Source organism: Macaca thibetana, chromosome 9, assembly GCF_024542745.1.
Source record: "Macaca thibetana thibetana isolate TM-01 chromosome 9, ASM2454274v1, whole genome shotgun sequence".
NCBI classification, from domain to species: Eukaryota; Metazoa; Chordata; class Mammalia; order Primates; family Cercopithecidae; genus Macaca; species Macaca thibetana.
The window spans coordinates 124,478,571-124,491,997 of NC_065586.1; positions in this window are offsets into that span (position 1 = coordinate 124,478,571).

Sequence of the window (13,427 nt, forward strand, 5' to 3'; positions counted from 1 at the left end):
TGGATGTTTAAAAAATGATCAGTATCTCTTTCACCCCAACATATTTTGTGTTGAGAGACACTTATAAGGTGAAATGTTTCCTGAAAATATCTTTCTTGTTACAACTGGGTGACACCACCATTATGTCTTGCTTGCTCCAACAGCAAACAAACCATGACCGTCTTCACATTGTCTGTGATTATTCCTTAGTATCTGTAGCGACAGGAGATGTTAACAGAACATCCAAGGATCATGTGAGCCTGGTTTCAATCATATGCAAAGGTTTTAAGGCTTTCTCCTTTAAGGGCCAGGAAAAGAGCATTTAAGCCGCTTAAATTTTGGTGAAGAGGTAATCAGAACTGAGCTGAAGGGAAATAATGTTCTTCATCAACGGGAGAAAAGTTTGTCTCATTTTTACTAAATCATGACTATTGTGCAGCGCTTGGGGGAATGAGGGCCATTGTTTCGAGGTGTTGGATAGAATGAAGGAAAAGGGAAGAGAGAGGCTGAATGGCAATGGAGGATGTGACTTTAGACTGAGCACAAGTGTCTGCAGAAGAGAGGTGTGGGGACCGTAAACGCAACTTAAAAACAGTACACGGAGGGTCCAGAAGGTTCTTCCCCTCATCGTTTGTAGGGCCAGCTGATGGGCAGCTATCTTCACCCATCCTCATGGAGACAGCTTCCTCTCTGTACATGCCAAAGTTGGCTTAGTCCTGGCTGAGTGACCTCAAGCCTCGAGCAAGTGGGGCTGCTCCCCTTCACAGCTGACCAAGAGGAGGTGCTCAGCGGTCCCTCGCTCAGCAGTGCACCTCTTCCTGCCTAGTTCCTGGTACTCCAGAGGCTGAAAGATGCTCCATTGTCCTTCTAGAATTCTGGGAAGTAACTGTGGATCAGTCAAAGAATATTGAATAGTAAAATAAAATATAATAAAATAAGCCATGACTCTTTCCCGCCGTGAATTTTGGATTACAAATTGCAAAGATCAAGCCTAGATCAAGCCTGCAGCAATCCCAGGGTCTGATGCAGGACCGGACTATGTCTGTCTTCAGGAATGTTTGTAGTTCGAAAGCTCACAAAGGAGCGTGTCCCAGAGACCGTGCTGAGAAGGAGAAGGGAGATGGGTCACTTTTTCCTCCTGAAGGGGGAAAACTGCAACAAAACCTCTGGCAGGATTTTCATTTTCCTTTCATAGACATTTTGTTTTTTCATTAATTTTTTTCTCCAGGGAGGCAGCCAGAGTGGGCAAAGGGAAATATGTAGGGGAAATAGCCTTGCTGAGATTAAACAAATCTCTGCTGCCGTGTGTCCATCTGCCCGTCCATCTGTGAATAACCTGTAATTATTAATAATATGAGTGATGTCATGAACATTCTGGCAGGAATGCTGAGCCCCAGAGACCACTCTGGAACCAGTCAGCACAGGACAAAGCCGGGAGAATGATCGGCCGTGTTTGCACTGAGCTGAGGATAAATCTGGCTCACTGGTGTGCGCCGCGCCTGCCAAGCCCTCTCGGCAGTAGGACCGGAGCATATTGGGTTTTCTCATAAACTTCCGATGAGATCAGATTGGCGGCATCTCAAAGGAACACCTCTTATATAAAAAAAGGTTGAGTACACACTCCAGCAAAAAATGTCATTAAAAGGACACATGGTGCTGAGTGGGACAACCTTAAAATCACTGAAAATGGAGTGTTTAAAAGAGCACTGGAGAAACACATCCAAGAAGATGACAAAGGGGGTTGGGGGGAAATATTGGAGACATTTCCCTTGGGCCCTGTTTCTGTTTTCCATGAAAATACTCATGAAATCATATTGGGGGGATGGAGAGAAAAAAAAGAAAAGAAATTCTCAGTAAAAGCCACCCCTAGAAGAGTAGGACTCTAGAATATTCCAGAAATCACTCTATGGCATTTCACACTCGTGGTTGACCTGAATAATTGGCAACAGTGCAAACCAATGCTGTGGTGCAGGAAGTTTCTGATTGCGGCAGGTGGGGGCCAATGGGCAGGTGCCGGCTGGGTGGGAGCCCTCAGCCGTGGGCTGTGAACAGGCCTTGGACCCCTATGTGGCTTCACCATGGGGCTTTAGTCATCCGAGTGGAGCTGTACAATGGCAGGGGTCTTTGTTGGTGTTGTTCATTATGATATCTCTAGCTCCTAGAATAGGAGTACTATAGTAGGTGCTCAACAGACATTTCCTAAAAGTGTTACTTTATGGCGACTCTGTTACAGATGTCTAAGAGCATATTTTGTGTCTGGCACAAGTATCTGGTCCAATTCTGGAAGCTACTGGCCAGGGGCTGGGTAGTGGGGGTGGGGGTATTAGAGAGAAAGAGATGCACCACCTCTATGTGATGTGGACGTCACACACAGCCCGTTCCTCAGGCCATAGGATTCTGTGAAATGGCTCCTTGCACAAGTGTCTGCCTTACTGCACCATGGTGTCTGCTGTTGGCTGTTTACCATGTTGTTAACTCAGCACCAGGATGATTCACAGCTGCCTCCCAGACAGCCTGGTCTCTGTGTGTTGGAAAGAACAGTGGTTTCCATTGCAAAAGTTGTCTTATTTCAAATAAAACAAAAAGCAGAAGTATAAAGATGAATCTCGTCCTGGAATGGATCTCCCATGGGAAACCTGAGAGTTTGGCAAAGGACTGTGATCCACTCCCAGGAAAAGGGAAGGCAATGTGGCAACCACGAGACCAAAACAGAGCAAGCTGCACTCTGCCAGTGAAGTCAAATCGCTCTTGGAAACATGAAAATTAGGATTGATGCTGTCGAACAACAGACATTCGAAACATACACTCCTAATCACAACAATAATGAGAAAATAAAAATAAAAATGAAAGCAAGAATGGCTAGCTTGTATTAAGCAGCTCCTCTCTGCCAGGCGTTTTACATACATCATTTCATTTAATATCCACAGCAACCCTACAAAGTAAAAGCCATTACTATCCCAATTTTGTAGATAAGAAACTGAGATTTGGAGATTAAGTGTATTGCCAATGTCACAAATCTAGGCAGTGGTGGGGCCACAATTACAAAACAGGTCATGCTGAAACATATAGGTGAAGGCAATGCCTCTAGAATGTGGGAGAAACTGACAAAGAGATAAAACGTAAGAAAATATGACAGACACATAGAGTAGAACTGTGAGGTTCTTGGCTGGGTGCAGTAGCTCACACCTGTAATCCCAGCATTTTGGGAGGCTGAGGTGGGTGGATCGCCTGAGGTCAGGAATTCGAGACCAGTCTGGTCAACATAGCGAAATCCCGTGTCTACTGAAAATACAAAAAATTAGCCAGGTGTGGTGGTGTGTGCCTGTAATCCCAGCTACTTGGGAGGCTGAGGCAGGATAATTGCTTGAACCTGGAAAGCAGATGTTGCAGTGAGCCAAGACCACACCATTGCACTCCAGCCTGGGTGACAGAGTGAGACTCTGTCTCAAAAAACAAACAAACAAACAAACAAAACAAACAACTCTGAGGTTCTTGGAGAGCCAGAGAAACAGATTTCATAATCAGGGTGATTGATTAAGTTCTAGAACTTAATAAAGTAAAATAAGTACTAGAGAAATATTAATGAAATTAAATAAAGCCAATATTGAAAAAATGAAAGAGTCGTGTTCCAGGTAGAATAAATAGGAAGCATCACCAAGCACCACAGCTGGGCCCTAAATTTTGGTGATGGGGTTTATGGATTCATGTCTGGCTATTCCTTTCCAGCCTCATGGCTCCAGCCTCCTGGAGGACTCCCTGCTCTCCTTGCCTTCTCTAAAGGCTACTGATGCTCTCCCCAGTCCCACAGCCTCCATCTCCTTTCCTCCTTCCTAGCAGAATTCTCCTTTTGTGCAGGCATTGGTCTGCTCTCGTATGTGGTCCTCAGCTGTCTAAGGATGCTGCCTCTGCGGGAGCTTGAATCGCGACCTGGGATTGCTCCAGGCAGTCTGCACACTCCATGCCCCAGGCACAGTCACAATCCTCCAGGTGAGTCTCAGACCCTCACTAGAGAAGGCAGGAATATTTTTTCTCCTATTGGCCATAGTGCCCACAGGCCCAGAGCTCCTGCAGCCTTACTGGTAAAGGTGGGGCTGAGAGAGTCACGTGTTGCAGGGCACCAGAGGTGAGCAAGGTGAAATACGTTTGGGAGAAATCCACCCTACTCTTGTGTCTGTCCATACTCGAGCTGATTTGTTTCTCTATTGTTTCAGCCAGTTGTGTCTGGTAGCTATCTCTGAAATGGAGAATATCCTCACTGATCATTTCTCCCCTCTGCAACGATTGTTTTGTAGTGTGGAGCATTTCCATTTCTGAAATGCAAATTTGGTCCCCACTCACCCCTAGCTTCTGCCATGGTCTAACTTCCTAGCCAGACTCTTGGCACACCAGGTTCCATGATCCTGGCTACACTGTACTTTTTTCTTGATTTGGTTTGGTTTCACATATTTGAGGTTTTGTAAGATCTCCCTCTTTGTGGAATGACTTCACTCTTCACCCCACTCTCTGCAACACAACAGGTAACTTTCTTCTTTGTCAAGTAAAGACCAAGATATTTTCCTGGAGAGTCTCCCTGGGTACCCAGTTCCTTCTGTTACCACCTGCATACCTGAAACTGTCCCCTTCCATGGCAGTAGTTACATCCTGCTTCATTTCCTCCTCTGACCCCTGCCAGAGGAGCATGAGCTTCTCATGACAAGAGTCCTATTTGTTTCTCTTTATATCCGTAACATTTTGCAGGAAGCCTGGCATGGGGAGAAGGTTTGACCACCATATGTTGGATTATACTGAACTATGGTAACATTCTTAAATTTCCAGAAAAAAAAAGAATTCTCCAAGTTCCACAAAATGAAAATGGAGCACATTTAGAAGAACTAAAATCAAGAGAGCTTCAAACTTCTCAACTGTAACAATCAAAGAAAGAAGAGAGCAGAATAATGGTTTCATAATATCTAAAGAAAAAGCATGCAAGTTCTGTTAGTTTTTTAGGGCTGCCATAACAAAATACCACAGGTTGGGTGGTTATTTTCCGACAGTTGTGGAGGCTGGAAGTCCATGATCAAGCTGTCCACGGGGCTGGTTCCTCCTGAGGCCTCCCTCCCTGGCTTGCCAACGGCTGCCTTCTTACTGAGTCCTCACAGCCACTTTTTCCTCTGTGTGTGTGCTTTCCTGATGACTCTCTCTGCATGTCCAGATTTCCTCTTCTTATAAGAAACCAGTCAGACTGAATTAGGGCCCACCCTAACGGCCTCATACTAACTTCATTATTTCTTTAAAGACCCTGTCTCCAAATATAGCCCCATTCTGAGGTACTGGGGGTTAGGGCTTCAACATATGAATTTTGGGGGACACAGTTCAGCCCATAACATAAGCTGCACCGTCATTCTCATGTAAAAACAACGGGAAGGCCCTGTAAGACTTGCATTTCCCAGAACTTCTGATCAACCCTGGTTCTGTTCTGAGATCACAGGAAGGCTGAGATAAGCCTGAAATACAGATATCTTAAATAAAAATATAATTGTGGGAAAACACTTTTGCTGACCTGTGAAACTAAAAAATCTAAGAGATAAGTAAAATATATAAATGGGAGATGGACAGTTATGGATAGAGCAAGAGTCAAGAAGAATGTTAAGAGTGGGGGGATTATGGCTACGTCTAACCTATGGATAATAATTGGAACTCAATCACCTCAACTTCTTTCTTTCTCCACCTCATATCCAATGCATCAGCAAATTGTCAGTACTGCTCTGAAAGGTCTCCAGCTCTGACTGTGCCTCACCACCAGACTCTAAGGGGCCTGAACAGGGGCAACAACCTTCTACCTGGCCTCCCTGCAGCCTGGCCCTCACAAGAGGCCAGAGGGATCCTTTAAAATTTAATCAGACTAGCCGGGCATGGTGGCTCAGGCCTGTAATCCCAGCACTTTGGGAAGCTGAGGCAGGCAGATTGCCTGAGATCAGAAGTTTGAGACCAGCCTGACCAATATGATGAAACCCCGTCTCTACTAAAAAATACAAAAATTAGCTGGGCATGGTAGCATGCACCTGTAATGCCAGCTACTCGGGAGGCTGAGTCAGGAGAATCACTTGAACCCTGGAGGCAGAGGTTACAGTGAGCCAAGATCATGTCATTGCACTCCAGCCTGGGCAACAAGAGCGAAACTCCATCTCACAAAAAACAAAAAACAAACAAAAAAATTAATCAGACCACTTTTAATGTAAATCACTTTTCTGCTGAAAAGCTTCTCAAGACCCCCTCCTGCATTCCAGCCCTTCTCCCCTGCCCTGGTCTTGTCAATTTTCCTCCCTGCTCCAGCCCTACTCACTCCCTTGTTGATCTTTAAGAACATGCCCCAGGGCCTTTGCACTGGCTATTCCCACTACCTCACTTTCCCCACCAGTTATTTCCATGTCTTATTTCTCTCTTCATTTGGTTCTTGGTTTTAATGCCAGTGTAGCCTGTGACCCCACAGAAGATGGCTCCCTGTCTTCCTCTCCCTGTCTCTGACCTTGCCTCATTTTCTCCACAGTGCTCCTTACTCTCTACCATGTTGGTACATTGCCTGTCTTCTTCCACTAGAACCTTGGAGCACAGACCAGAGACTCCCCACTCTGCCCTCTGGTGAGTCCTCTGTGCCTGGGGCAGTGTTTGCAGGGTGTGAGCTCAATATGGATTTCCTCCATGAATGAACAAAGGCGAGATGCCAAAACCAGAAGAAAAAAAAAAAGGTCTCAAAATACAGGACTAAAGTAGTGAAAAATGGGCAAGGCTGGGTGTGCAAGCATGGCCCCCACCCTCCCTAAAAGAACCCCAAAGGCCAGTGGTGCTGAGACCTCATGAGCACTGGGATGACAGCCATTTTACAAATTTGGGTGTGATGCCTGAGACCATAGCAGTGAGAAGAATGGAGCGCGTACCTTCCAAGTAATTTCAAAGGTTACGTCCAGGTAGACCATGGTTAATGCATCAAAAATGACTAGTGATGAGGCTTCTCTAAACGAGGTAACAACAGACAGTGTTGATGACTATGCCAGTGACCACAAGGGTTTAAATTCACCCATCCAAAAAACTCCAGGTCACTGGGTAGGTTAAAAATTAAAATCTAACAGAATGTTGCTTATTAGACATCCAACTACACAAAAAGAAAAGATTAGAAATAGAGAAGGAAAACAGATATGCATGCTCAATCTTAAATACTAGATTAGAAGTCTTATTTATTTCGATAAAAATATAAAAAATAATAAATGCATGACATTAATTAAATTCCTTGGATAGGGTCAAATAATATAGCATCAAGGTATTTTAAATAAAATCCATGAGAAAAGTAACAGTGGAGATGGTTAGATATTGACAAAAACACAATCATAAGGCGATACACGCATTCACTATGAGTAGGAAATGCAAATAAAGTAGGAGTAGAGGGGAGGTCGTCAACATAAATAATAAGAGTAAATAGATACATGCAATACTATTTTGCCATAACAGGAATCACTCATCTCTATTAAAAATTTTCTGTAACAAGATGGAATATAAATACAAATGATAAAACCTTCTAATTAAAAGATTACCCTTTGATCCAAACACAAAGGCAAATGGACACTAAACAAAGCCCTAAAGAAAATCTAAATAAACGTAAAAGAACAGAGGATTTCAGGGGCTTCATTCTCTAGTAGGAAGAGGAAAGCAACAGAAATTATAGACGTGATGAATACATCCAAGAGCTAGTTTTCTGAAAGACAGTGCAAAAACAATAACATTTATAAATCTCCAGAGAATCTAACTACAAGTGAAAAGGAGAAAGTGAACATAAACCAAATTAGAAATGAACAGGGGAAGAAATAGTAATAATAATAATAAAGGAGAAGAAATAATAATAATAATAATATTAATACATTTTGGAGACTTCTCTGCTTGTTGCATGTTCCCAGGTTTGGAAACAGCAAGGTGTTCCACCTGCTGTGAGTGGTGCCCTCAGAATATGGGAAGCCAGGCTGAGGGTGCAGAGATGTTATGGCAGGTGGGGGCTCTAGCTTTCGCAGGGTTCCAAGCCATGGGGGTTAGGGGTTATTTCTTGGTTGGATGTTGGCTGGTTTCAGGTTTTTTTGGCGGGTATATAGGTTCATTTTAGACCAGTATTGCCACAGGTTCTCAAACGAGAGAAAAGTGTGGGGCTGAGTCAGTCCTTTTCTGTTTTATTTGGAGGTTTGTTTACATTTTCAGCTCAGAGAAGATAATATTCCACGTATCATCTTAGAGCCTGTCTCTCATCTTCCACATGGGCCAATTCTCCTTTTCATCCTTTAGGGTACCTTTGCCATTTTGACGACTCATACAGACCTTAAATTGCATTCCTTAATATGGTCATGGCTGTTTAAACTAAAATTACAAGATGTTAAAAAAAGAGATACATACTGAAAATGGAAAAACAAAAATAAGAAGACTTTATTTGTAGATGACAGGCATATTTAACGAGAAAAGCCAAAGCAAGCAGATTTTAAAAGTGGGAGAATTAATAAAAGGGTTTAAGTACGACTACCATTTACAGGGTAAATTGTCAAAACTGGAATGGATTCCTTTGCTGTAGCGAAGACTACATGGATCCCTTCTGCCAATGTCATCCCGTTCCTAAAGCAGTGGGGAGCATCGCTTAGAACCCGGGAAATCTGCCGAGGCAGGACTGAAGAGAACCAAGCAACGCTATTGGAATAGAGACATGCCGTGGGCTAGATGCAGTGAGACCCTGCGCTTTGGGGTAGCAGGGGACTGGGGGCTAGGTCCTGTCCCTTTGGAGTGCCTGCTATGTGCTTTGCATTAATTTTATTAATAATTGTTTTCAGACTTTAGAATAGTGAAAAATCACCCCAAGAAAGAGTGAAACGTGGAGGTTTCCAGGTCTGTGCCAGGGGCTTCAGCACATCTGCGCGGGGCTGGAATCTACTTTTAGTCCAGTGAGAACCTGAGGCAGAGTCCCCGATGCCTGTGTGAGGTACGCAGCTCCGCCCCCTGGGCCTCATTCCTGATTTTCGGATGAGGAAGAGCAGAGCTGAGCAGGATGCAGCAACCCACTCACAGTGCCGCTGGCCTTGGGTGTGCCTTGTTTGGCTTCTGCAGACAGAAGGTGTGACGGTGTGCGTGTGGGCCCGTGGACGCCCGTGCAGGCACATATGTACATGTGTGCTATGCATGAGGTGCTTGTCTTCGCCACTGCAAGCAGCAGGGACCACCTGCACCAAGAGGTGCTGTGCAGACCCCAGCCCATTTCTCAGGACTCCATGGGCGCCCACAGGACGTGCTCTCATCCCTGCGAGGGAAGTGGCTCCTGGTGGTCTGGGCTCCTGTTGCTAGGAAACCGCTCCCTTCGATTGTGTATGTCGAGCATGCCTGTGTTTGTCTTTGGCTCTCAGAAGGACAAAATTCACCATGTGGCGACGGAGAAATAATATTGAAAACTACTTAAAAATGAAAGAAGTGCCAAATGGTGCTCTGGATTGCAGATGCTCCCTGTGCTGCTGGCGTCGCGTGGACGGGGGACCCCGGCTGCATTCTGAGGCGCTGCTCTGTCTCCCCTGCACTGTGCCTTGCTCCCAGATAGCTCTGCGCACAGCCCTGTCCTGTGTTCCCCTGGCAAGCCGGCCGTGGTGTGCAGGTTTGCAGGGCAGCATGGGGCTTGTGGCTTGCCCTTTGTCCCTGCTCTCTCCCTCTTTGTCGAGACAGGCATCCAGGCAGAAGGGCAGGCCACGTGTAAGTCTGAGCCACCTCTTAGTGTCTGGAGAAGTGGGGAGCCGTGGGGACCTGGCAAGGCACACTTCACCGATTTGGAGGCAGAAGATGCTAGGGAGACAGTGGTAACTGCTTTTGAGGTGGCGCTGGTCTGGCCTGACCACCTGTGACTCTGTGGGCAAAGGTCAAGGTCGCATTGCAGCCTGTGGGTCAGGATGCCGGGGCTGTATCAATTGGCTGGCTGCCTGGGAGAGAACTGGGGATTTTCTTGCCATACAGCCGGAAGGAGAGTTCACTCTGGTGCCCGGTGGCCTCTTCCCAGTTGCCTCCTTCCCTGCTACACTTCTGGTTGCTCACACCTCCAGCTCATCCATTTGTGTCAGGGCCTCCGGGTCCTTGGTGCCCTGGCCCACACCAGGCCTTGGCTCCGGTTGACATGTGACTTTGAACTCCCCACCCTGGGGCCGCTTGTTCCAGCAGGCAATTCCCTGGACTGACCTCCTTTCAAGTTCTCCAAGTTGATCATGGCCCCTGGTGCAAGCATGAGCATTTCCTGCCACCTCCTGTCTGCCTGCTGATGCTCTGGGCATCTCCAGCGAGCCCCCTGCAGACCCTCTAACCTACAAGCAAGCAGAGCAGGGAGAGGCTGTGCAGGCGATCAGGCGCTCTGGCTGACCAGGATGCCTTAAGATGAAATATGAGTAAGAATATGCACTGGGGGCCTGTGGGTCCTGCTGGCAAACTTGCACCTTGTCTGGCCTCCATGTGGGACCAAACCTGCCTCCCAACCTCCCTTGGCAGGTGGAGGCCTGAGTGTTGGGGGCCGCCGAACACTAGGAAGTGTCCTCATGCATCACAATTACAGAAACACCTGTGCTAAATACCTTTGTGTGGGTTGGTTGTGCAAATTCACGAGGTGTTCAATTGCTTCCAAATTTCTCATTTCTACACTGTCAACAAGCCGCAGGTGTGCACGGCATGAGCCGCCACTGCTGTGGTTTGGAGGCCTGTGCTGACAGCTTTGCATCCAGCTTGCATTTGTCCTCACCAGCGCCCTGCACCCCATGTATATCCCCGCATTTGCAGAGGGCTTGGAGGAGATTCGTCACGTCGTGCCCGCCTCTCGGCTCTTGGCATCCAAGGATGGGAGGAGGGAACAGAAGGTAAAAGCGCCACGGATGGAGCTCTCAGGTGGGACTGGCACCGTCTAAGGCCTTACCGATGGAAAATGGGAAGCAGAGCCACAAGGAGTTTCTGCTCAAGAGAACAGACCGGCTCGAGGTGTGTGCTGCTGGCCTGTGCTTGCATCTGGCCTGGGCTATTTTAAAGAATTTTGCAATCATTACCAATATCAAATGTCAAAAACGTTCACCTATTAAATCTGGATTTCTGGCTCATTTTGGTCAATGGACAATCTGTTCTGCAGAGCCCACATTCCCCTGTTTAAAGCATGATTATTGGCCTCCTCTGTGGAAAGAACATACCCTTGTTGGCACGCTTCATGCCCGACCATCCCTTGCTAGGCCCCTGCAGGCAGTTGGGTTGGTGGCAAGTGGCTGAGAAAGCCGCTTCCACATGCACACAGGCAGCTGGGCAGATGCATGGCATTCTCCTCTGGACGGCAGCCTCGAGTATGGGCTTACAGAATGCTGCAGACCCCACACCTGAATATTTTTTCTAGATTTGTGCAGAAAATTGTTCCTGACTATTTCCTAATTTAGAAACATAACACTGGGAATTTCCTGCTGGCAACGTTTTGGATTGAGACTTTAAGTGTTTTCTAGCTTTCTAGTTGGTGAGTAGCCAAAACTGCTTGGTGTTCTTTGTGACTGTCTCTACCCCTGCAGATGCTCCTCCTGTCGCATGATCAACCCTGGCAACCACAAGTCCTGTTGCTGCAGGGCCAGTGCTCCCATGGGAAGGAGTTGAACCAGTGTCCTGGGACTCTGCCCTTTGTGCTGGGACCAGAGCTTCATCCAGTTCTCCATCCTCACGTAGGCCCCCAGGGGTGGAGCAGGGGTGTTGGGAGGCAGCATCCTCTCTCAGTTGGCTTTGGCATCTCTGGGTGCCTGTGAGCTCCATACAGCTGCTCTGCCAGTGCAGGTGTTTCTGAGTAAATAACCACGGCCCTTAATAAGTCCAGACTCAGTCGCTTTTTTAACAAAAGAGGTTCCACACCCTTCTGGAAGGCTGGATGCACTCACAGCAACCTTTGCCCACCTTCACTATTTGATCACTGACAGTAAGTTTCCATCTCCCTAGGTGTATCAGGAACTGCACAGGATAGAATAAAATTATTACAACATGCACCTCTTGAGCACCTACTTTGTGTCAAGAACCATGCTAACCCAAAAGCACAGTGGTGAGCGGATTACACTTGGATTCTGCCCCTGCTGCTGCAAACTCATCGAAGAACATGCCAGACACGCAGACAGCTCAGAAAAGAGCCAGGGGCCAGGCCGCAGTGCCTTCTGCCAGGGCTCTTGAAAGCAGGGGCCATGGAGGCTGAGGATGTGAGGGAATGCTTCCCAGCAGCAGTAGCATTTGAGGTCTTGCAGGATGGAGGACAACCATTCCAGGCAGGGGTACTGAAGAGAGCATGGACATACAAAGCTGGTGACACCAGGTCAGAGGAGACAGACACACTCAGCTTCCCATGAGTGCATGAAAGATCCAGGCTGGAGCCTTCTCTGGGAGGAAGTTGGTCTGGGGTGGGGCCGAGGGGGCCGAGTCTCCCCTACCTGAAGGAAGAGAGGGTTAGACGTCGCACGTGTGTATTCTCATCCCTCCGTCTCCTCTCTCACGAAGGCATTTTCTCGAGTACTTCCTCTCATGAGCACTGCACACCATTCCCCTGCCTGCTTTCTCTCCACCTACTAGCAAGGCAAAGCTCCCAGCCTGCCCCAGCCTGGACACCTGCCCCAGCCTGGACACCTGCTGGCAAAAATCTGCAGCCCCACTGATTGGCCTCAACCTGAAATCAGGACCACTGATTCAAAGGACACTCGACCATGCAGCCAAGTCACCTGCCCTGCTCTGGTGTGTTTCCTCTCCCACTCTTCAATGTGATTCTTCCACACCATCTTCTCCTCCCTACCTTCTCAAACTCCTCATTTGGCTTCCCCCTACCAATTTCCTAGCCAGGACCTTATTCTTATGTCACTGAGCAAAACCATTAGAAGGGGACTGAGCATCTTCCCACCACCACCTCAACCCGTCACCTGCATCTGTCTCCACCTTCATGTCCTGGAGGAGGAAGAGCCTTGCTCTCATCAGAGGAAGCTCCTCCTCCTGGGTGGGGGCCCTTCTTTTGCCTTCCCAGGACTTTGAGTCTGCCATTGTGCCCCTGTCTCTGGCACCACTAACGTCCCTCTCTGCATTAGATAATGGCCTGCAGTGTGCATGAAGATGTCTTAAGGAGACTGTCCTCTAGGGCCCCTCACCTCTATCCAGCGATGGCTGTACTTCTCCTCCAGGCCAGCCAAGGCCCCTGCTGGGTGAGGCGTGTGTTCATGTGTTGGTCCCCAATGTCCCTTGATTGAAGAGTGATGTCTACTTTTTTCTGCTGGTGCGCTGGCCAGGTGGCTGCCTCTAGCTCCCCTGGCTCCTATGCTGTGATGAAAATCTCCCCAGTCCCAGGCTTTTGTGTCCTGCAGTGAAACAGCCTTGCCTTGCCCCTCACCTAGTGGATCCCAGTCAGCCTTTATATTATAGCTGAAGAGTCACTTCCT